A 25820-nucleotide genomic window follows, 5' to 3' on the forward strand; every position below is an offset into this window, starting at 1 on the left:
TGCAGGGCTCCACTAAACCGAAGAATATCTTAGCTCTCTAGGTTCAAAATACCATAGAGCTTCTACTCTGTCTCCTTCTCACATCTTCCAAGCAGGATATAGATTTTTAATAAAAGCTCTGTGAAAACTGAAAGAAGAAATAGGTGTTCTGAGCGGCTTTAACCCGTCCTTTGAATTCATAAAAAGCCAGCTATTTGTCATTTCATTTCTCATGTTGTATTTCTACCTTCACTGAGTTCGCCATTGAGCAGCTTCACACCAGATCTCAATGTGAGGAAAAGCACAGCCTTTCTAAGAGAAAAGTCTCAGTTGGGCTGGGACGGTCCAGGGAAGGAGAAGGACCCATTCTGTTAACTTACTTTGCCTTCATAGCTGCTCTGTGAGTCATTATTGGCTTTTCTCCCGCCTTTCCTCTGACCCCCGCGGAGGAAGGAGATGCCCTTCCCTTCTCAGTCGCCATGCGATTCTCCTGGGTCCCTGCCAGGTGCAGTAAAGGTGGGAGGGTCTGCGGGGCTGCGCTCTGCAGTGATGCCAATTCCAACCCGACCCCGAGGAGCCTCCCGAACGCAGCCAAGCCCACTCGGTCAGTGGGGCAGCACGGTGCCACCTCCCCTGACAGCGGGGGTTTGTAACCTCTGTGTGTGCGCAGGGGTTTGCCCAAGTGGGCATCTTCTTCATACAAGATGAACAATTATTTTAAGTGCTCCCGAATTTAGACACAACTACTCGTAGGTAAAAAGAAAAGATAGTGAGTTAAGATTTTTGTAAGAAGGAGCTTTTAAGAGTGAAGTTGGCTTCTTGCTATGCTTGGTGGGACCAATGACCATAGCCAATAATTTTTGGTGATGCTCAGGTGAGAAAGAACAAGATCATTTCCTTCCCCCTGGCCACCTCCTGGCACTGTGCTGGTTCCACGGGGCAAGGGCTGTCCCTGTCCCTTGCCAGGACCCAGACCTCCAGGGCAGAGTGGGAGCTGCCGAGGTGCTGGGACTGGGGTCACTCCCTTGGCTTTTGGCCCCAGCTGGTGGGTTGCCATCACCAAAGAGAAAGGATGTAAGGATGTGCTGGTAAGAAAACCGGCAGGAAGAAAGCGATGTTCCCAGTGTGCTGGAGGAGGAATAAACTCTAATACAATCATCCCTGTCACAGATGGAATATTTTACAAAATATTCTGTCTATAACATGAGAAATATGCTAAACATCTCTATTATGCTGCATTTGAAATGTAGAAATAAAAACGGAAGTTGAAAGGTAGAGGTATTGCCTGTGCTGGGTTTATAGCATGCTGTCAGTGGAAGATGTTAACCCTAAAACCTCCTGGGAGCAGCTCGTTCACTGTGGAGGAAATGCTAGAATAGCCTTAAGCGTTAATAAAATGTAGCAAATTGAACTTTTTATCACTATAGCTGACCATTATTTTTTAAATTCTGTAATAAATGATTGAGCATGTAATAGTAACACAAACTGTTGCAAAAATCAATCTGCATGTTAAATCCCACTTTTGTTTTGATTGAGGTAGAGTCAATTATTAACTGCATGATCAGAGCACAGACGCTGAGTCCTATTCTTTCCTTAATTGAGAATTGCTGTTACAGATACTTGACAGTGGTTCATAGTGGCAATAATCCCTTTTGAAAATGGTTGTTATTCTAGTCATAAGCAGCTTGCCAGGCCACTAACCTCAGCTTCACCTCTGATGGTTAGAAAAAGAATCTGGTTGGTAGTTGATGGTGTTTAGTGATTTCCTTCTAGATAATTACCAAACTAGCAATGTAAGAAGACACAACCCTTTAAAATATTTTACCTTTGGTTAGAAAGAAGGTGTGGGCTGTGAAAAATACTGTAACTCATATTGCTCAAAATGAAAATTCATTGCTTACTGAGAGTGCTGACTTAAAAATTTTTGCATGTCTTTTGTTGATCTTGCAGGCTGATGCACACGACCCGCTAATGCGATGCTTGGCTTGCCATACAGAGCCATTCATCCATGTTATGTGTGAATGAAGCTTCCTGGTTTGTACATGTGCTGTGTCACATTCCTCTGGTTTTCTAACAAAGCTTTTAATTGGTATGCTGTGACTAATGAGCATGAAGTCCCAGAGGAAATGGAGCAGAATTTTCCATTATCCACCAAGAAGCTTCAAGCACATAGATTATCGGGGCTTGAACTCCAGGATAAACCAGGGTCAAAGGCTCTGAGCATAATGGAACCTCATAGCTTAATATTTTGCTTCCATAACATTAAATTAATAGTTTCTCAGCAAAATTGTATTGTCTGTCTGATGGCACAGTGCAAACAATAACTGGCATTTCACTTGGACATCACATTAAATCCCTGACCCTTCACTGTTAAAGTTCCCATAACAATTGAATACTGATGTCCTGCCTTTGTTTTGGTTTGGGTAATGATGTGCTGCACACTTTTGTGGGATAAATCTCTCTTTGGTTTCAAGCAGAGATCTTGCTCTTCATTCTTCCTCTGAAAAACTATCATACAGTGTTGCTGACACAGGATTGTTGCCATATGGTGCACCCGAAGTGATTGCATTTGCGGGGGGAGGGTGGTGTGTGGTTAGAGCTCTCACTCTGACTTGGACAAGATCAGGACCTCTTTGCTTTCAAGACTAGATGAGATTGGATGTAGTAAGACCAGCATACCTATAGGCTACCTCTGCCAAGTAGAGCAAAGTAATTATCTTCTGTGCCTTGTGTTCAGGACACCTACTGAGTGTCCCCAACAGGCACAGTATCAAAGAAAATTTAAATTAACTTAAAATAATAAAAAAGTATCCAGATTGTTACTGGAATTTGGGGGGGGGGGGGGGGGGGGGAGGGGAGTGTGTGGAATTGTTGTTAGCATTCCAATAAAGTATATGAAATAATATTTTTACCAATTAATTATTTTAATAATTAGCCCAATATATAATTAACCATTTCCTCCTTGCTAATAAGAGTCTCAGTGTGAGTTATGCTTTGCACTGAAACCACTAACCCAGAGAAAGAAAAAAAGAGTTGTTGTTTTTTTTTAAGGTTAGTTACAGCAGGGTCACTTCTCTGAGCTGTCATGGTTCAGTGAGTGGCTGTGCAGATGTTTGTGGGGACAGGGACTGGAAGTGAGCAGCTGAGGGAAGAAGGGATGTCTTCTTGCAGCAACATTAACACCTCGTAACACACCACCTCATAGCTCATGAAGCTATGGCTTATGTCTTGGGAGCCAGAATTAAAATCAAATAAATCTAATTTATTTTATATGTTGAAAATTCTCCATTGCAGAAAAACATCATGGTACTGGTGGGAGCTGTGTGGGGCAGGTTGGTCCTTTTTGTCCAGGTGGTTCCTTGCATTCCCAGCAGCGTTAGCTGCAAGAAAGTCACCTTTCATTTGCTCCTCTCTTACACATTTGGTTTGCTCAATTTCCTAGCTGGTGGGCTCTTGTAGACCCTCTCTGTTCTCTTTCTGTGAGGAACTTTCCAGAGGTGCTGTCACCCCTTGTGCTTAGTGCATGAGTGCCCAGTGACTCTGGGTGGTGTGAGATTGTGTGCATGTGCAAGAACATGAGGAGCTCTGTGGTTCTGTGCATCTTTTTGAGAAACAATAAGAAAATTGATGCTCTGGAAGTACCTTGGACAGTTGTTTCATGTGACAGAATTGGTTTCTTTTGTCTGCATATTAAAGAAATTCTATATTAGCACTGTATTATAGAATATTAATGTAGTATTATTAGATTCAAAGGTTACCAGGTACAAATACTAAAACCAGTAAGTACATTGTGTATTCAGATTGTGATATATTGTCTTTTTATCCTGTGAGGAAGGGGTTTATGCTTCCTCTGCAATCAGGAGTTCTGTGTGCACTATTAACAGCAGATAGCTATAAATAATTGCTTGTCCTTTTCTTATTGTCACGGATACCATGGGGACAAACTAACAGTGGTACCAAAACATGGTACCTGCTACTGCTTTAAAGCTCACAGAGAAGTGAAAGGGGAGCAGAGTTTAAAGTTTTTGGTAACAATCTAGATGCAGGTAAGAGAGCACAGCTGATATACTCCAGGGCGGCATAGAGTGTATCCATTTGCGCATCCGGGTTGCTGTACTTAAAGTACAAAAACCAAGGGAGCTGAGGTGAAGGTCAGTACTACCTTCCATTTTCATTTGACAGATCTTGTAAAACCCACAGCATGGATGTATGCGAACCACAGTTACACTGCAGGTTGTATTCGGTGACCCAGCAGTATCGCAAAATGTGCCAGAGCTGTGGAACACCTCCTGGCTTTTGGGAGAGCATTGTGCCTCACAGCCCCTGGGTGCAGGGTGCAGGTGCAGCCCTTCTGGGCCATCAGGGAGGGTGCCAGGGGCTGCTGGAGCTCCCCAGCCCATATGCCTGGGCTTAGTGCTGCTCGGACCTTCTGGCATCTTGCTCTTGTTCGGGAGCCCACAACTGGGAGGAGAATTCCTCTGTCCAGTCCAACTCCCTTGTTGCCCCAAAGGATAGAGGTGTTGAATCACACTCAGAGATTTTCTGGTTTCCAACTCAAATTCACTTTCATTTTCATTCTTACTATGCATACTGGAAAGCTGTTTGGTCCATCACTCCTTTCCCTAGCCAGGATTGTAGCATTTCTGCTGTCCAAAGAACAAGGACCTTTACCACTCAAAACATCTCCTGTACTGAGAGAGTGGAAAATGTCATAGCCAGCCTGTTTCTCTGCATAGGAAAATGTTTGGGAAAGTCTTCACACAATCCCCCTCTGGTTTTTTGACCCCTTGTGCTGCCATGACAATCTAGAGAAGCCACACAGTTTTATTTTCATGGGGGTGAGAGGGAGATGATTAAAAGTGTACTTTGGAACCTGTGCCTTGGTGTCTCATGTGAAAAAGTATTATCCAGCAGAACCTTCAACCACGTGCCTTTAAAAATCAAACATTTTCCTACCAACTTCAACAGGTACCCAAAGGCACAAAAACTGTAAAAAAATGTCAGGCAACAGCAAGAACCTCAAAATTTTCTCTTCCCAGATCCCAGTACTATATTCTCCAGAATAATTACACTTTTTGACAAATGGGATTTTGGCAGCTGTATAGAAATGACCTCTTTTAGTCAGTAGTTCAATTGTTCAGGGAAGTGTCTACAGAGTGACACTACTTCTTAAATAAAAGAAATGCTAATATATGCTAATGTCTAATAATTCCACATTTGTATTTTTGGCTTTATTCTTTTCATTAAAAGCAATAAAATGTTCTTCTGAATTTTATACTTCCATTTTAGGGAACAATAAATCTATAACCTTTAAGATCATTACTGCTTTATAAAAGTAAGGTAAAGGTGTTTGCCTTTTTAGTACTTTGGGAGATATTCATATTCTAGGAAAAAATATCACACTAGTTAAACTGGATTTTCAGTGAGCAAATGTAAAAGTCAAGCTTTTTTAAAGGGTGAGAAATACTTGAGTTTTTCACATCTCTCTGAAATAAGATGCAATGTCCTACTTTTTAGTGTTTGGTTTGTTGAAAAGATCAGAAGTACAGCCCTTATTGACTTAGTCCTGTGCTGAGTAAATTCACACAAAGAAGAGCAATTTAACATATGACTGACCTTTTTCAGAGCAAGATGAAGAAATGTGCTGTTAAGGTTACCGGAGTGTGGCAGGATGTTTAATCAGCTTCTTTACTTTAAAGAACAGTAGGAAGGAGATGATGTATTAAAGATGATAGCTTCTTGTAGATTTTAACTCGTAATGCCAGGATCTGAGTACAATAGCAGATTAAATCTCTGTAGGGGAACTTCCTACTGGACTTTCTATTTTTAGATGTTCGTGGCTGCTTCTTCCTTCTCTCTAGTTGGCTTTTGCTCCCTTGAAGAGGTGAGTTGCTTTCTCTGAGATCTACTTCCAAACTCTTACAATGCATTTCTGTTAAGAGCAATTTTTTTTTCCTCAGTTTTGTAGGAAAGGCAAAAGAAGACAGCATAAATTGTGCCATGCACTTTGCTGTTGTATTTCAGTGCATGCATGAGGTAAATCCATGGCTTCAGGCACTAAATGTTTGCAACACTCTAGCATGTGTGTAACAGCACAGCAAACTTTCATGTAATAATAACAAATCAACACAGATTTGCTTGTGCAGCTGGGTAAGGAGGAAGGTCTGGTGTTCTGTGCTTTCAATTCATCCCTCATGTTTGAAAGTGCCCCATGTGTCTCCTCTGAGATCTATCCAAATCAGATGGCTTCACCTGGCTGGCTTTTCTTTCTGACCAACATGGATTCATTCCAGAATAGCTCTTTATTTTAGGAACAGCACCTTTTTCCTCTACTGTCCCCATGCCCTCTCTTGAGAGGTTAATTTACAATGGGAATCCCGATTCTAATCTATCTCAGAGATAGCAGAGCTGAGGTTATTATATTAACTTAATTACAGTGAGACCTTCTTCCTCTTTTCCACTGTTCATCCTCAGGATGTTGCAGTTCTGTGCACCAAAATCCACCACTCTGTCTCTACTATGATCTTTTCAGAGGTTCACATATTTTGCATTTCACTGTCTTTCAGTGGTCATTTTTTGTGACCATTCTGCTCTTGAGGTTGGACTAGAGGATCTTTAAAGGTCCTTTCCAAACCAAACCATTCTATGATTCTATCATTTCTAATTCAGGCAATGCATATATATTTTTTGCAAGTTTCAGTAAGCACTTTTTTATTTGTAATTTGCATTCTTGGGTCATATGTTTACTACCAATTTTCACCTTTCGCCAGTCAATGATCCTTAATTTTAAAAAGATACATTAAAACAGTAAAACTATTATAATATTACAGAAATATTCTCCTATTAGTCTTGTATATTTAGATGAATTTTTTTTTTTCACTACAACAAATTTTCATTTTATTGTTTTTTAATGAAGTAGAGTGGTGGGTTGACCCTGGCTGAGTGCCAGGAGCCCACCAAAGCTTCTCTATCACTTCCCTCCTCAGCTGGACAGGGGAGAGAAAATATAGTGAAATGCTTGTGGGTTGAGACAAGGACGAGGAGATATCACTCACCAGATACCATTCTGGACAAAACAGACTCTGCTTGGGGAAATTAGTCTAATTTATTACCAGTCAAATCAGAGTAGGATAATGAGAAGTTAAATCTTAAAACACAACCCTCCCTTCTTCCCAGGCTTATCTTTATTCCTGATTCTCTATGCCCCACTGCCAGCAGCACAGGGAGACTGGGAATGGGGTAACAGTTCATCACACACTGCTTCTCCTGCTTCCTCCTCAGGGGAAGGACTCCTCATACTCTTCCTCTGCTCCAGCATGGACACCCTCCCAGGGGAGACAGTCCTTCATCACGCTGACATGAATCCCTGCCACCAACTGCTCCAGTGTGGGTTCCCCACAGGTCCTGCCAGCAAACCTGCTCCAGTGTGCGCTCCTCTCTGCACGGGTCCACAGGTGCTGCCATGAGCCTGCTGCAGCACAGGCTTCTTGGGGTACAGCTGCCTCCAGGCATCCACCTGCTCCGGTGTGGGGTCCTCCATGAGCTGCAGGTGGATCTCTGCTCCCCCACTGACCTCTATAGGCTGTAGGGACACAACCTGCCTCACTACATTCCTCACCGTGGGCTGCAGGGGAATCTCTGCTCTGGCTCTTGGAACAGCTCCTATCTCTTCTTCTTTACTGGTGTCTTCAGAGTTGATTGTCTCACGTATTCTCACTCCTCTCTTTGGCCACAGTTGTTTCCGTGCAATAACTTCTTTCCCCTTCTTAAATACATTATCCCAGAGGCACAGCCACCATGGCTGATGGGCTCAGCCTTGGCCAGGAGTGGGTCCATCCTGGAGCCAGCTGGAATTGGCTCTATCGGACACGGGGAAAGCTTCTGGTAGACACCCCTGTAGTCTCCTGTCTTCCCTAGAAAACCCAATACAAGCCACTTCTCAGTCTTTTGTCGCTCTGATGTTTTGTTTTTCTTTGGCTGTTTGGCTTTTGCCTGCTTTTGAACCCATTGGTGGAGTTCTCTTTATTCTATTTTAGTGGGCTCTTAAATTTCGAGTTTTTTACTTGGTTAGTTTGCAAAAGTACTCCAAGTGTGGTGTAGCTTTTGTGTTATTTAATAATTGGTGTAATTTGTCTTTGTGGGAATGCAGCCAGATCAGAGCAAGAATTTAAGTTAAATTACTCTAAAAAGTTTATAATCTTAGAAACTTCTTTTTAAGGCCACAGGAGTGAATGTGTTTTACTGACATTCAGCAGTCTTTGTTTGGCTAGTCTCAAGTGATGCCCATGTCTTCAGCATCAGACCTACTGCCTGCCTCTTGGATGCCAAACACTCCAGCACAGGAAGTGAATTAGTGATAGCTGGCAGCACCCACTCAGGATGTGTTTTAAACATCTTAAGTCCAAGAGAACTACCTGAGCACCTGACCACTACCTGGGTTCTTGTCTTGTGTCCTTAATCTACTCTTGAGCTAGAGATGCTCCAGGTACTGTGCTGTCACCACAGACGTAGCATAAGTATACGTGTATTTGTCACCAGGCTCTCCTTGGACTGTGCTGTTTTGTCCTTGGTTTCCTCTTGCCAGGGTGGTGCACTGGATGCTGGTTATCATCCAGCTTATCATCCAGGTTATCAGGCTGATAGAGATGGGAAAACCCGAGCTGAGAAAGCAGGGGACAGAGCTCCGAGAAGCAAGGTGGTGTGAGGAGAAGTGGTAGGATTGCTGTGTATTGGATATGGGAAAGCCTTTTCCCTCCAATTTCTAGGTATCTCTTGACTCCCCCTTGGATCTGGCTCAGGTTGTCTGGAGGATGGAATTAAATCTGTATGCAATTTTTGCTCTCTGTGTCATAAGGATTGTCAAAACCAGAATTATGAGAATTAGTTTATTAGTTTTAAGAATGGTGTAGCTGAGATAAAAGCATTAGCTGCACAATTGAAACAAATCTCCCCAATGACACTGAACACATAACCACTGCACAGGACCCTTATGAAATGTGTTACAGTGGGTTATTTAAGGGACTGCTCCTGAGGAGAGCAAAGATAAACCTTCAAAGGATACTTCTCTAGCAGCAAAACATGCACAGTACTAGCAAGTTGTCACAGGTTACACCCCTACTTTCTGGAAGAGAATTAAGGCAAAACAAGGACACACCAAGTTTTTAGGAGAACTCAGCTGAAAGTTCTGAGTCTCTGTTTAGGCTGTGCTGTATGATCCTGGCAGCAGCTGCTTCTCCCCACCTACGCCTTGGCTGTGTCCAGGGTGACTCTGAGAGAGGAGGCTACAGTCAGTAGAGATTTTCATTAAAAAAAAAAAAAAAAAGAAAGTATTAACAGAAAAGTATTACCTTCTGTAACTTCATAATCAAAGATAACATGATGAGTAAAATGATGATATGGTAAAAAGCATAACAAAAACTTCAATCACTGCTAAATAGCAATTTTATGCAAAATAGCTGCAGCCTCTTATTGGGTTCTGCAACTATCTTCCTTCCATTTCTCTTCTAAAAGAGGCAAAGTTCATGGGTGTAAGAAGGGTAGCTGCAATTTATTCCCTTTATTCCCCAAAGATACTTTTTGGGCACTGTAAAACGTGTGTTCAATTTTGCAGAGCCCTGCAACAGGCCACACATAGTTTGGGACCCTGCTTTGGGAACCATTGTCTTGGACTTTAAATGTGAAATCAAGACAGCATCTGTTTGCATTTAGTCTGCTATTTAAATGAACAAGGATTTTGGTATGGCAACCTAATTACTCTGAGACGGCACTCCTTTTTCTCATATGAAACAAAAATCATCAACTGAATAAATCTGTAACAAATTTCATTGACTTTTTGGGAGGTGCAAATATTGCTAGTGTGAATTAAAAGTATTGCCACATGCTTTCCCAGGACAGAATTTCAGTATATCAGTGCATTTTCATACCTGCTGCCTCTATGGTAGGAGCATTCACTGCTAATCAGATGGCAGATAGCCATGAGCCATCAAACACCTCTCTCGATGTTTATCCCAGGAGCATTTTTTATTTCCCTGCTTCCTAATGAAGGATTTCTTTGCCAGAAAACTTGTGGATTTTTTTTTCCTGTATTTCTTCAGACTTTTCCCAGTAGAGAGTATTTTTCAATTGCAACTCTTTTCCTCTGTCACGTTGACTCCAACGCTGTTCTTTCTGGATTTCCTGCACGCTTCATTTTTTCCAAGTTTCTGTTTTCAGTTTGTGATGATTCTTTTGCACTGATGGAGCATCTGCCCATAATTTGTGATTTTCTATTGTGAAAAGCCATTTTGTCACAGTGAGGCTTTGACTCAGTGATGATTTCTAGTTCAGTCTGTTATTCTCAAAGATGACTGACTTCTAGTCATGGAACTTCAGCCCCTAAATGAGCAGCCTGGGCTCCTGATACAGCAAATAAAACCTCCATGGAGGAGTCCAGAGTACTCTCATCCTCCTGGCCATTGATCAGATTGTCTTAAATTGATCAGGGACGGGGGAAGGTATGTCCCTAGGAAGGACTTTTTCTCTTGCTTTTTATGGAAGGTGATGATTCTGTTGTGCTGTTACAGTTCTTCCACCTCACATATTAGTATTAAAAGGCTAGATCATGCTTTCTCTGTTTTCCAAATCTGCAGCAAGGTCAGAAAAAGATATGAGTGAGGGATTGGGAAATCTAGGAGTGGCATGCTGTATTGAAGAAGCCTGTGATTACCAATCCAATGCTATATAAAAATCTTGTGGAGAATGTTTTTTGTCAACACAGTTTCCACATAAGAGTTCTGGGAAGGTTGTGAAGGCTGAAGTGCTCATAGCACAGTTGAGTTTCCAAGATTTTAAAACAGATCCCAGGGTAAAGGTATGAACTAGACAAGGACAACTCTGGCCTTCCACCTTTCTTAAAGATGCTAAGGCTGCAGCATCAGTCTCTCTCCCCAAATCCCTTAATGATAGAGAGGGATCTCTGAGAGGGAATTTTGCAAGCTGTTGTACAAAGCCCTTTTCTTTGGGAGGAGAGGAGGTGTTCCCGGCTGAAGAAGCGAAGAAGAGACAGCGAACACTATCTTTAAGAAAACCCAGAGAATCCAAACACACCCTCTATTTTCTCAGTTGCTGAATTCAGCTAATGCCCACCTTTCATCATTGTTGTACCAAGGCTGATCTCAGGGTCTAGCATATGGTTTAGCTATTGATTTGGCTTCCACTTAATTGAGATCTTTGAAATGAGATTTTTCCATGCTGTGCAGTGAACATTTATACAGCCACTTGCTACATATTTTGCCTTTTCCTTGCCTATTAACGACAATGAAGTTGTCAGGAGGCAACAGCCTCCTGAACCTTTTTGTCATTGTCTGTCTTCTGACTGTTGACCCTGCCATATGGAGTGAATTCCCAAATCTTGCAAGGCTGCGTGGGGCTGATGTAGAAATTTTCATTTAACATTTGTGGCAAAGGCAATCTGTCTTCTATTGGCATCCATAAACTATCACTGGTTTGTTTACAAGACTGGCTTACAAAAATACACACAGAGAGTGAGTGAAAAGTTGTTTCCTTACTACAAGTGATCTTAACAAAGAGCTTTCCGGACTTGAAAGGCAAGACAAGCAAGCATTATGCTACGATTTAGGTTTCTGCAGTAGGAAGTCTTTTAAAACAGCTCATAGAGATCTTCTTTCTGAAATGGTTGTGTTGACATTTAATAAAGTCGTCATCAAAATTTTGGGATGGGGGTTGTTTGGTTGGGTTTTTTTTGCCTTTTTTTTTTTTTTTTTTTTAGTTTGTGAGGTTCTTCCTGTCTGTAGATTGAGAGTTGCTTCCTTTTGCTGTTGAAGGCTGGGGTTGGAAAGGAAGACTTACTGCAATCTATTTCAAGAATAGTCTGAGGAGGAGGAAATTCCCTTCTTGTTCCTAATAACTGGTGCAGAACGCTCTGCTGGAGGAGGAGAATAGTTCAGTAAGTTAAAACATTTAAATGAAGTTTTGATTTCATACATCTTGTTATTGTCTAGAAATTTAATTGTATTTTAAACATAGTATGTTTTATCTTCTTTGTTAAGGGGGAGGGACTGTGGCTATTGTGTAATAGCTATGAACTCAATAGATACTAATTTGCTGATATAGCAAGGGTGAAATGTTCAGTAAGGAAAGAAAACAATAGCAGATCCACTACTGCTTGTATTGCAAAGCACCAGTCTAAGCTGCTGGAGTACTTCTGAGACACCAGCAGTGCATTTCCTTATCCAGGATCTTGGATTAAGAGACAGAGGTAATTTTGCCCACCCACACATCTGTAATGTTGTTATCTTTTCAGATAGTTTTGGGGTACTTCCACCAACAATTTAGAACCGGAGGTTCTGTTTAAATATCAATAGCAGAGCAATCCAAGCCTACTTCAAGGTAGATACCCTAGATGAGCAGAGCAGAATGTTTGTCTAGATGCCTTTCTCTTTTGCTTTTATCAAACACAGTGAGGTGTTTAAGGCACACCTAATTCTGCACTTCATCCAGCAGCGTGTTCTGTCATGCAGGGAGCAGTGGCCGTGTGGACCTGGGTATGGAGGCGCAATGGAAGGAAGCGCTTGTGCTCCTCCATTTCACAAGGAAGGTGCTCCTGATGCCGTGGGGTGTGTGCTGAAGCACCCCTGAAGTCCCCTTGCCCTCTGCTTTGTCCTCACAGGGCTGACTCAGGGTGGCAGCTTGGGTGCAATGAAACAAAGCCCAGGATGTGTCTGTGCCTCCCTGCCGTTCCTCGGCTGTCAGTAGGGGATTTTTTGTCAACCCAGCCAGCGGCTGCGATTCGATTCCACTGCTGGTTATGGGCTCCTTGTAGGAGCCGTTATTGTAAATGCCGAAGAGGCTCTGCCCCCCAAAAGTCTTAAACTACTGAAAGTTCACATTTGTTCTCCTTTTGCCACCCATAGGAACTGAGGTTTGATAAGCAAATTCTCAAACTTTTATTCAGCAAAACTCAAAGAAAATGATTAGTTTTTTAAAAATTGAGAATAAGCTGGAGATGGAAGAAACACCTTCTGCCAGGTAATTTGTCAAGTGTCCTTTGCAACCCCTTTCAAGCCAAAAATGTTGCTGGAGGTGTGAGTTTGCTCATGAAGCTGCTTGCATACCCAGGTGAGCCACCTTCACACACTGTCCCCACCATGTGCGTGCTAGCCTTTCAGAAGAGACACATTCCAGAACTGAGTGTCTCATCCTGTCCCATGATCTGTTTTGGGACTTGGCCAGGTGGGACTTTTCTGCAGACAGTATAACCTGCTTTGAAACTCTAATAGATCTCTGTCAGATATGTGTGCCAGTAAGTCAAACTATTAATGTTCATTTCAGTCACGCATCTGTTTCCTACGATTATTGCTACATTCAAGTGAAAACCAAGTATTTAACTGAGAGAGAATTTCTGCAATGCATTTTAAAGTATCGTTTATTATATTATGAGTAATAGCCTGAAACTCACAGCAGAATTCACTGGACCATTATATCACATGCTGTGCAGGAGATTCTTGTGCATATTGATAGAGTTTATAATTTAATTGACAATGAGCAATTTAGAGAGGGAGAGATATGCTGTGAAACATAGAGGGGTAGCATTATATGACTGTGAATACAGGTGTATATATGGGATAGTTCAAAGTTTAATAATTAATAACTTAAGGACATCTGTTTTCCAGCCTATATAAATTTAGGAAATTTTGAATAGTATCAAATAACTAAAGGTTATGGCATTCTCTTATTTCATTTTTCTTAAATCACTTTAATTTCCTGTAACTTTGTGCCTTGTATTTCTTTCAAGTAAAAGCCCAGATTTCAATGTTTAAACTAAATTTTAGAAAAAATTCAGGGATTCACGTGCTCAACTTTCATTTTTATTCTGCCATTGAAAATAGAGAAAAAAATGTTAATTTGCTGAAAAACATGATGGGTGCTTTTAGTATGTTTCAGGTATTCAGAAATTTTAGAACTCTCTCTTCCCTTAAATAGAACTGAATGCACTGTCGTGTCCAGTGCTGAGAAATGGCACCGTAAGGCAATTCTTTTTGTACTTGCAAACAAGCTTCCATACGCAAGTGCTTTGAAAGTGTTTTTAAAATTGTGCTACATCTGTGTCTGATGTTAAAAGCATGAAAAACATCCAAAACCCAAGCCTTCCTAATGGCCTCAAACTGCAGAATGTGTATACAGATTCGAAACTGCCTATCTCTAATTTTAAATGCAAACACAAAACATGAATGCCTTCCTAAGCTTTCTCCATGAGATTTACTCTTTTATGGACCTTCTGCGCCAAACTTCCTTGTGCTTGCTCATAGGTTTCTTGTCTGGGCAGAGACAGTTGTTCCCTTCCACGCTCTGACCAGAGCTGTTTTGATGTCACCTCGTCTGCAGGGTGACATAGCAAAACAGTCGAGAGCCAGTCGCTGCGGGGCCTGGAGCGCCCAGCTTGGCGCCTTGGTCAATGGCGTGGCACGAGCCGGGCTGCGGAGGAACCCTGGCACCGCACGGAGCACCACGGCAGCCAAAGCCTCCCCACTGTGGGGCAAAAACCATTCAGAGCTGTAGAAGCAGCTCGGGTGGGGGGAGCTGCTGCCGTGGTCTGGGAGCAGGGTCTGCCAAACGCCTCTGGAGCGCAGGCTGGTCCCGTTTCCAATGGGAGGCTGAGCAGCAGAAACCACGGCCTGGCACCCTGACTGGTGGCAGGTTTGTGCAAGGTACGTGACATTGTGAGTGCACTGGCACTGAATTTGTGTCAGGGTGGCAGAAGCTGTTCTGGTCCAGCAGCTGAGTAAATTAGGCTAGTGACACGCAGAGAGAGACTAGACCAGCAGAGGCACACTGGTTTAAAACTTAAATTTAAGCAAATCAGGTTCATTTAAAAAACAAGCCTAATAAGGTCATTTTTTTTTTTTCTTACCTAATAATATTTAGAAGTATTATATTCTGTGTAAGGAAATTGTGGTGTCATTTTAGGAGACGGCAAAGCTTCTTGTGTGTTTAAAATAGAGGTTAAAACACATTAACGAAGTTAAGTAAATGTGGGAACCACCTTGCATAGTCAATCAATTTTGCCTTGGCAGTTTAGCTTTGCCCTAAAAATACTTAATGTAGTGTATTTTAAGTGGATTTAATTCAACAGAATTTTTATGTCATAATTTTGCAGCAAGTTGTGATTTTTATTGCTTGGTGAGGTTCAGCATGGTAGATGAAAATTTATCCATCACTGGAAAGCGTGTGAAAATGAGTTTTACTTATTGTTTGGATTAAAATTGATTATATTCTTATTTCTGTACTTATTTAAAGTATAGGCATAAAAATTACTAGGTTATATAACAATGGTTAAATTTTGACAATAGTTCTGTAGGAAACCGACCATGTAAATGCAAAATCAGAATGGTGTGTTTTCCCAAAGCAGTACCATATGCTAGCTGATTAACAAATTGTAGGGTTATTAGAAGATCTTGGCTGCTGGTAAGATGCAGCATCTGTTTTCTACATCTTTTATCTAATATGTATAAAGACTTTGCCAAGTCAAGTTTAAGTTTTTTTTGTTTTGTTGGTTGGTTGGTTTTATTGTTTTTTTCCAGAGGTATATCCCTTGGGTATTTCTCTTTCCATAGGAAACACTAATGCATTGTTGGGATTCAAATCTAGCACTGTTCCTGTGAAGAACATTCAGTCGCATTAAGAAGTAATGTTCAATACCCCATGTGCAGGTATTTTATAAGATCAGTTCAAAATTCTGCCAGCATCATACCTTGTGTTTAGTCTAACACTTTGTTTTGTTTTGCTTTTATCTTCAACCAGACATCAACTCCAATAACTGAAGGGCAATTATAAAAGTTCAGTTTTCCTTCAGAATTTAGCAGTTTACACTGATGGCATTGCAGTGTGTGCAAAGTGCTAAGCATGCGTGCCTGCATCATCGTGTAACTACGAAAACAAGTGTCATGAGTTTTACAGAGTAAAAGGTACCTCTGCTTATTCTGAGACCTTACATCGAGTTTTAAGTGGCTAATCAATCTTATGACACTTGCTTGGAGCAGAATCTCTTGTTTTGAGGCTGTAGGGAGAGCCAACAGCTTGAGGCTTCACCCTGAAAACAAATGAGGTCTTAGAAAATGAGTGAAGATTTAAAATTCTTTCAGGACTCCCAAAGAGAACTTCTGCTCTTCTGTGTTCAAAATCAGTTTGCGGTTTCCAAAGCAGCATCTAAGAATAGCTTTAACTTTTCTTATCCAGGCCTGATGAAGTTTCTGGACTTTCATATGGGGATCTTGCCAGCCACAGGGAGCCCATAGGACATGCTTCTGCATGTTCTTCTTTTGGGACTCAGCTTTCATTGAGGATGAGAGACAAATGAAAGTTCTAAAAAGAACTTTTTTAAAAAAATAAAAAAGTGGTTTGCATTGTCATTAGTGTCTCTGTTGTCAAAGTCCGATTTCTCTGTTCATCTGATTTCCCCATACTTTCATTAGAAGGCTGTCATTTGAAACTGTGAAGGAAGTTTTGAAACAGACAATGGGAGGAGATCAGCCTATTCTCTCTAAGCTCTGGGACTTTCCATGGTAGGAAACTGTTTAGTTTTGCAAAAATTGCCTGTATTTCATTGGCAGGACATTGAGCACAGTTGGGTCATGACCACAGAGTGAAAAGCTAGGACAAGTCTTGAGATGAAGTATCAAGATGGGAAGTGAATTCCCTCTCCTGCTGCTGGGCTGTGTGTTTTAGGGGACAGCAGCTTCAACACTGCAGGAGGTGGGTGCTCGCTCTCCCCATCCGTGCTGGTCGTGCTGGTGCTGAACAGCCTTCAGCAGCTGTAACCCCCCAGGCCAGCTCTCGGCCTCTCAGCAGCCCTGACACCAACTCTATCCAGCCACCAGCAGCTTCAAAAGCACAGTCTTTTAACTATGCCCTTGTCTGTAAATTGCTTTTCTTCCTGTGTTTCTTCGGGGGTGCTAGATGAGGCAAAGTAAGGTATGCTGTCAGCAAAATATGCTGAAGACGATGAGCCAAGAGGTGAGAGAAGCGGCAGCTGAGCAGGCAGTTGCGGGGTGCACACGTGTGCCTGCGTGAGAGAGGTGTTACCTCTCTGTGGTGCCACATGCTGCACAGACCTGAGAGCCCCACGCAGCTCAGCAGAGCTCGGCGTGGATGCTGCACTGTGTCTGCGTGGATTGGGGTCAAAGGGTAGAAGGGAGCGCTGTTTGCAGCCCTTCTGGCACGGCCGCAGCGACCGCTCACCAAGTGTTACTGACACAAGTTTTAAGAGCAGGCTTCGTGCTTTGGTTTTCGAAGTCTGGACAGGAATCATGCAACGGCTCCATCTGGTATGAGATTGCAAACAGAACTGTAGTGCGAGGGAACGACAGACCGTCCTCAGCCTTGTAAAACAGCATTTTATGGTAGTGAGAGTCTCCTCAGAATATGATCTGGGTTGGATTGTTTGGTTTCAAGAGAGAAGTGTTTAAGAAACTGATTGTCTATAGTCTGCTGGCAGCAAAACAGTATGACAAAGAGTGTTGGGCAAAAATAGAAATAGCAAAGTCTTCATACACAGAATCTGGAACGTGAGCCTAAAACTTAGAATTAAATGTGTTTGGCTCTTGAAGAAAACAGTCTACATGGGAACCGCTGTCTAAAACATTGTGGAAATGTTAGAAAGAGTATTAGGAGATATTTCCATGTATAGAGAGTACATGCTTTTCCAAATAAAAAATTAATTTGATTTTATTCTTAGAAGTATTTAAGGGAGTATCATGCCATCCAAAAAGCCATATGTGCAGACGTTTTCAAGTGATCACCACTACCTCCACTGGAGAGCTGCCCACTGAACAATAAATGCTCTGCTCTGCTGCATGCAAGAGTCAGCTCCTGTAACACTGGCCCTGTATGTGCTGGGCATTTAGTCTAATGTGTATGCTGCTGTACAGTCAAGGAGAGGTGTCTCAGGAGATTAATCCACCCCACCCTAAAATAGGGGTCTAGACTCAGTGCAATGAATTACCTTCAGAAGTCCCTCTTTAACCTCTGTGGTTACTAAATGGATACTAGGTGGATATTTGCTTGTATTTTTGATGGCTGAGACTAAGTGAGGTGTGAGAGATTGGCTTCCCTTCAAAAGAAGAAAGGAATGGGATTCTTTGGTGGTATCTAAGGAGAAGTCCCGCCAGCTAGAAAAGAGCACTGTTATTTCGTCATTTGCAGTGCCAGTATTACAGATGGGTGTGAAACATCTCTAGAACAACCAGTGATCTGGCAGCCTGCAGCCACCTTTGCAGGGCCATGTGCAGAGCCCTGGTCTCCAGCAGAGGACAGTTTTGGCTGCTCTACACAAACCACAGTATCCAAAGGTTGCTTATGCAAGGTATTACAAACTGTGTGTATGCCACACCCATGAAGATTTTATGGTATTTTTTTTAATTACTTTGGATTGTCTGGGTCATGAGTTACTGAGATACATCACTGTCTATCATATGTACATCACTTGAGAAACAGTATTTAATTATGCAAATAAAATGTTTACAAAGAGGCTGCTGCAACAATCCCCAGGAGCTCCCTGTTACAGCAGTAGCCGCAAGTGCACAACACTCTTCACCACTCTGATGTGTTTCTGCAGTTAACTCACAAGTACATGATCTCAGGTATGGAACTGCCATTGCTTTCCTTTGTGTTCGATAATTCTGTAAAAATGGCTCTCTAAAGTACTTGAAAATCTAATGAGATTTTTGGACAGGTCTCTTTCAAGTCAGCCAGTCATAACATTCCTTGAGAAATTGCTGGTAAAAAGTTTCTTACTGTGCATCACTGCTTAATAAAAAGTGTACTATTCTTTGCCCTTGAAAAATGTCTCCTGACTGAAAAAAACCCAAAAAATCCAAGCAAATTACCAATGACCTACCAGATCCTAGTGCTGCCTTGTGGTGTATTGTGCGCTGATCTGCGCAGCCTTGCCTGCCGTACACTAGGTCCCATATCCCAGAGAAATGGGGAAAGGGCACAGGAGGCTTGGTGCCACACTGTACTTCAGTCTAAGTCAAGGCACCTAAAGTCTTCCAGAGTGGCTTCTCGGTAGGAAGGAATTGATGCAGGAGAAAAGATGATCTCAGCCCCCCAAAGCTGTACAGATCCCTTATTCCAAAGGTTTAACAGTGTTCTGACACTCGATGGTATCCACAGCGTTGGATGCTGACGCCATGTAAGATTTACCCTGCATTATCTGTCACCTCCGTGGAACAGCTGAGGCACTGCAAATTCATTCTCCAGCTTCCACTGCACTAATTTTCCTGCGTAGACAATTTTCTACAACAGATGAAACATGACTTAATGTATTGTGTGCCATTCATTTTCTCCCATATCCTCTCTCCAGGAGGAGATTTCTGTGCAATTCTCACCACAAAGCAGAGCGGTTTGATTAGATACAGGGTGGCTGTATTTCTGTTGTAATGTGCTTCTATTTCTTTATGTTTAGCATATATTACAAAGTGTTGATGTCAGCATTAGGGCTTCTTGTACCTTGTCAAGTGTAAGAAGAGTTGTACCAGGCCCAACAACCTGTCTTGCATGGTGATTACTACCTAAAGAAGGATGTGAGATCAAGGAAATATGTAGTCATACTTCTGGAATATCCTCTGAGCTCCCAGAAATATGCAATTAAAAGATTACTTGAGGGAAACCAAAGATTATGTCCTTTTTCTTAACAGTGCTCAATGGATTTTTCCCCATTAACTTGTTTTTTTTAATTATTATTATTTTTTAAACTCCTCTAAACTCAATGGAATGCATGCAGGTAACTGCAGTGTCCTACAGCAGGAAGTTCCCCAGCTTACCAGCACTTCCATAATGCTCTGTGAAATTAATATTCACATCTATGTAGTTTTGATTCATCAGCTTACTTCTTTCATTTGATGACCCTACAGTCTGTATTGAGAGAGACAATGACCAGTCTTTCTCCATTCAACTTCTGTCACTCATGCTTATACACCTCAAACAGATGTTTGAGTCATCTGTTTTCATAATGGAGAGTCCTACATAATTCAGTTGTTCCTTGTACAGAAACTCTTCTGTAACTTTGATCATCCATGCTGCCTTTTTCTTAACATTTCTATTGTATCTTTTTTGACCTGGAGTAAATTAAAATTGCATGCAATATTCAAAATGTGGGTAGACTGTGGCATAATGTTTTATCTGCCTTGTTTGCTATTCTTTTCCTAGCATCTTCTAACATCTATTTGGTTTTTAATCACTAATGAGCACTGAGCTGAATTTTTTAAAAAATGGTTATAACCTCAAACTCTCTTTTTTGAGCAATAATAGTTTGTTCAATGTCAATGTGCATCGCTTTACATTTGACTACATGGGATTTCATCTGTCAATTTACTGCCTAGTCAGTGAATCTGCTGAAGTCTCTTCCTTGTAACCAGCCCTCATCGTCCCTGAATACCAGAATGTATTCAGTAAGCTCTGCCACCTCACTTAAACCTTCTTTTCCAGCTCTCTCATGTAGAGAGCTGCCTGAACCAGTCCACTCTGTGTGATTGGTAATTTACATCTCCAGGGAAATTCGGCTTTTGTTCCGATAGGGTTTTTCCTATCTTTATTCATTTTTTATCAATGCGAAGATCTCCCCTTTGTTTCTTTACCAAGGGATGTTGCTGCATGTCCTCTGGAAATCCAAGGGAGCCACGTCTGCTGGCTATCACAGCCTGTTCCCTCACTGGGCTGGGAAATGGCAGCAGTTCTTGCTTCTGCTTTCCTTGACCCATATGATCTTGTTTTTCAGGTTCTTTCTGCAATATTAAATTGCTAATTTCACAGTTCCACATTTGGGGGTTGCTACTTGCCTAACACATTGTCCACATGGAACCTGTCAAGAGCCCTATTGGAGAGTGACATATGCTGCTTTCTGAAGTTGGGGAAGTGTTAACAGTGCTTATTTTAGCTCCATCAGCAAAAGAAAATTACAAGCGATAGTGCCTCTGTGGCTAAATTTGTGGTTTATTGAAACTGTGGCAGAGCCCACGAGATGAGGAGAGAAAATAATGTCTGATTTTAAATTTCAGCTGTTGGCTGCAGCTGCAGCTTTCAGAAAGCTTTTCAACCCGGTTCCTGTCCCATTTTCTCCTAGCTTCCTTTTTATTGCAAAGGGAAGCTGAATTGCAACATTGAACACTCCATGACTTAAGTTTTTCAGTACGCAAACAACTTTAACTGGCATGGCTTTCAGTATAGGTATGATCAGAAGTACACAGTTTAAGAAGGGGATGGGGAAACAAAAATTCTTAATTCATTTTTTAAAGTCTGAATGTGTAGCAATCCAATAGATGTTTTAAAATAAATAGGAGAAATGTTTGAATTTTCTGCAAGGTGCTGATTTTTTATGTTAATGTTTAATTAGGATGTCTCTCCTTCAATGAATTATTTAACAGCATCAGAATTCAGTTACTTATGTATTGAATAAAGCTGCAATATTCTTGCAACTGGTGACAACTACTGCAAGATGGAGGGGTACTAGTCTCTAACCTGATAAAAACATCTCTGTGCACGGCAGTCCCATGCTGAAGACAGCTGAGGAAATGGAAATATGTTACCTTTCCACAAACGAGGCTTTATTCGTTTCTTGGAGACACTTCTGAGATTTACATGGCACTAAGAAGAAAAGGTATTTAGTGATGATTTGCAAAACATTGCCACAGTCTTAATGTCTGTGACTAAAATCAAATACAGTGTAAGACCATGTTGAAAAAGGACCTCATGCTGCCCAAGAGGCCTGGGGTAGCCTTGTCTCTGAGCGGAATATTTCTCACTCTTAAGTTAGAAGACCACCCGGTCTTTTCCTTGCTGGGTGGGGAAAACAAACAAATTACCTTCTTTGATGGCTGGGAAAAGAAAGTGATTGATAATTACTGCCTGCAGCATTTTACCCCTAACTGTGGTATTCAGCCTGTGTTTTCTGGCTGAGTTTAGTCACTTTAGAAGACAGTGCAAAAGAGTGAACTAAAAGTATTATGTGAATACTACTCATGGGCTGCAAACTCATCCTTCACTTACTTCTTCGCCCTCTTCCAAGGGCACTCCTGCCTTACTCTGTGTTGTGAGAGAGGACTTACAGGAGCTTGTAAGACTGAAATTGAGGTAATATTGCATATGTAAATAATATTGTGTCTTGTCTCAAAGTGATCTTGGTGCTTCTTTCCTTCTAGCACTTTGCCCATAATATCCTTCAGCTGGTGAAAGGATGTAAATATCATTCCAGCTGCAGTCTTGAAGTATTATTTTTTAATGGCAGTTCTAGAGCAAAAAAAGCAAAAGAGGGGTGAGAAAAACTGGGAATTTATCACTGGACCTTATTATATCAATTATGAAAGATTAAAGCATGAAAATCATAAATAAAATTGAACAAATTACAGAGTTACATTTTGCAAATGAGTCTTGGAAATCAGAGTATTGTAGTATTTACATATGCAGTAAAAGCTGTCTATGTTGCCAATTAATATGTAATTGCCTTTTTTTGTGGACTGAGGAAAACCTGTCCTTGTCACTATTCCTGCCTGTTCCCTACCTTGCACTGTGCTGCATGTAAAGGCATAGGCTATGTTATGAGACACATTTATATCTCAGGGCAGACTTGAAGTTTGTAAAGGGACACACCTATTAAAATGTCAGTGGAATGTTCACCTGTGAGTCATCCTGTGGTTTGAAAAGTTTTTGTGTAAGAAATACAGAACAGTTGGAATTAAATTGTCTTGGGTTATGCATTTATTCATGAGAGAGACAGACTCTACTGCTGAAAAACCTTAAACTCTGTATGACACCTTCCTATGCTGACGTTGCTTATTCTTGTCTTCACCCCAGGCAGTTCTGTATGCTTCTTGTGACCTGATGAGACAGAGCTTTGTTACTTTTTCTCCCTTTTTATCTTCTTGCACAGGAGCAGCAGACTTCCCCTTGTAGGAGGAATAAGATATGATGTGAGTCATGACACTGCATCTCACTTGGTGTTTGGACATTCTACCCTTGCAAAACCTGAAATGTTCTTTCCCTTTTTGGGAGGAGGTTGCTGCAGCAACAGGCTCCTCTTCTGGCTGGGCAGAGTGTCCCAGCCTCAGGTCCCCTTTCCCTGGGGACTCTCTGTTGTCATGCAGCATCCAGCTGCTCCAGTGTTTCCAGAGGTAAATTTAGGTCATGTACCCTTTTCTTACTGTTAGTATATTAAGTTCAGAAGAACAGGCTCTGACAATCCCACTAGCTGTACTGCAAGGAAAAGATGAGAATACTGGAAAGAAAGTGAAAAGAGGCAAAGACTTGTTTTCCAAGAAGAAAACCAAGACAAAAGGATAATGCAAGTCTTAAGGAGCTCAGCTGATGTGAGTGAGTGAGTGAGTAGGATGTGAGATGGTTTCCCATCTTTCAGCACTGGTAGGTCTGGCTGACAAAGGAATAAAACTGACCCTTGGAACTGCAGATAAGGCAATTTTGCCATGAAGAAATAAGGTGCAATTTCTTAGCACTAAGGGTAATTAAACGTGAGTTAGTTAACTGTACCATAGTCTGTGGAATGAGAACAGGTATATTTTCAAAGCCTTTTGAGCCCAGGCAGCAAGAAAGCCTGTATTTACTGGGCAGTTGCTGCAGGGTGGAGGATTGTGGCAGTCCTGCTGCTGCTGGACATGGTATACCCAAGTTAGAAGCTCCATCAGCCATGTCTTGGCTGCTGAAACACCCTCAAACAACAGCAGTGGCAGCTCTGTATTAAAGGCAGTGATTATAATCAACTGTTGTGCTTGCACCTTTCAGTAGATAATGTGCAGGGCTCAGTAGGATTTCTTCCCTTTCATGTACATCAGGATAGGTATGTTTTGAAGTGGTTTTCCTTTCAGGTTTTCTTCTCAGGAATAAAAGATGGACTGTGCTGGAGACAGTGACTGCATTGTATGTATTGCATCTTTGGTTAGGATGGTTTGGAGGTCTTTTAAGGTGGAAGTCTCATGTGGGAAATGAAAGGCAGAGGAGAGAACTTTGCTCAGGGTTAAGCTCCCTCAGGTGGGAGCTTCACTTTCTTATGCTGATCATCTGGGTAGATCTCATTGCATGTGTGGTGGGGTTTTAAACAAATGCTAGTGCAGATGCAGCATTGGTGTCCTGAGATCAGTAGTGTTGTCTTCATCCCATTTAAGCTTTTGGCCTTTTGTGAGGATCCCACATCAAATTTAATGGCTTGTGATAGATGGGAAATCAGACAAGATAATCAAATGGTCCCTGTTGCCCTAAAGCTATGAAACCCTGAGTACTGAAGAATGAATTAGTAAGTGTGCATCCCAGCAGAACAGACTGGGTAGGTCTGAAAAAGAACAGTAGTGCCACTGCTGTCAACTCCAATTGCTTTCTTACTAATAAGCTGTCTTAATAACAGCATGAGCATGGTCTGGGGAGGTTAGAGAGGCACTTTGATGGAGGGAGATGTACTTACTGTTACAGAGGTCATTGATACATTTACAAGTTGAAAGGTCTACATTAGACATCTGCTCTTACGTCTGCCTTCAGAGGCTACAAAGGGTAGAAATAAAAGCTTTACATACCACAACTTGTGACCATGCTTGCTAGCTTAGAAACCAGATCTGCATAGATCTTACACACAAAGCTGTAAGAATTTATTCTGCTTGTCTTTATCTATTTATCTTTATCTATTTTCAAGATTGTCATTTGTTGTATAGTGTTGCCTCTCTAGTGGGGACTGAGAGTAACTGTAGTAAAAACAATAAAATGTCCAACTCATTAAGTCACAATGGTCCTGACCTCTCACTTGATTTTAGTCTGAGTCGGAGAAAAAAATCTAGTTCTTTCCAGTGACAATGTTGAGAAAAGTTAAATATATGGTTGGATACAGTCCAGAGATGAATAAAATTAATAGTGTTCCCAAAAGTGTTACTTTCCAAGAAAAGCCATCATCGTGAATTATGTGAATGCTGTGGGTCGGCAACACTGGTGCCATTGTGTTATATTTCTAATAATTTTTACCAGTTTTTTTATTGAAATGTTTTTTGTGGGTTTTTGTTTGGTTTTTTTTTTTTTTTTTTTTTTTTTTTTTTTTAAGTAGAATATTAATCAGAAATACTGGTTGATACGTAGGTGGTTGTGGTAATCACAGCATAACTTGAACTATTACTTCATTTCTGAACCCCGTCTCCATTGAAGTATACTTTGTATTTCTTGTTAATTCAAGCAGTCACCTGAAAATCTTATAAACTGGATGTGTACTTGGTAAAAGCTGAAATAAAGGATGTCTCATATTATTTCAAAGTATATCTGTACTTTGTGTAGAACAGCTCCTGGTACTTTTGATCACTAAAGCATGTTGCCTCGTAAGTTTACAACCAGATCCTGCGGATGTCCATGAAACCAGTGATAATCAGTGTTTCAAGCAGTGAGTCTGTTCCTCTGGCACTGCTAAAAAGTTGGATCAATTTGAATCCACACTCAACTAGAGGTCTTTTTAAGTCAATTCATTCAAAGTGAACTTATCAAAACAAAAATGCTTTACACTGGGGAGAAATAGAATTTGGAAGTAGAGCAGATGGACTTTAAAGTGACCTTCCTCCCCTCCCTTTTGTCCACCTCCTTCAGAAACAACCCCTACACTGTTCTTTCCCACCCACATATTGCTTCTTATTCCATTAAACTGTAGCGATTAAAATTTCTGCAATGTAAGGTATCTTTTGCTTTCACAGAGTAATTTGTTTGGTACCTTAAAAAAACATGATCATATTTTCTATTTGGGAGTTGGCAGGCTGATCTCTTCCCTTCCCTTCCTGTATGAAAATGTGGTATGTGAAGGAAGGGCTGTCCAGGCT

General features: G+C 41.4%; 1 protein-coding gene across 1 annotated transcript in view; it reads left to right on the plus strand.

The window, feature by feature from the left end:
• The window catches only part of KIAA1217 (KIAA1217 ortholog), a 226793-nt gene that overhangs the window by 22644 nt on the left and 178329 nt on the right, over positions 1-25820 (plus strand). The gene's annotated exons all lie outside the window — the stretch shown is intronic.

Source organism: Hirundo rustica, chromosome 1, assembly GCF_015227805.2.
Source record: "Hirundo rustica isolate bHirRus1 chromosome 1, bHirRus1.pri.v3, whole genome shotgun sequence".
Taxonomy (NCBI): Eukaryota; Metazoa; Chordata; class Aves; order Passeriformes; family Hirundinidae; genus Hirundo; species Hirundo rustica.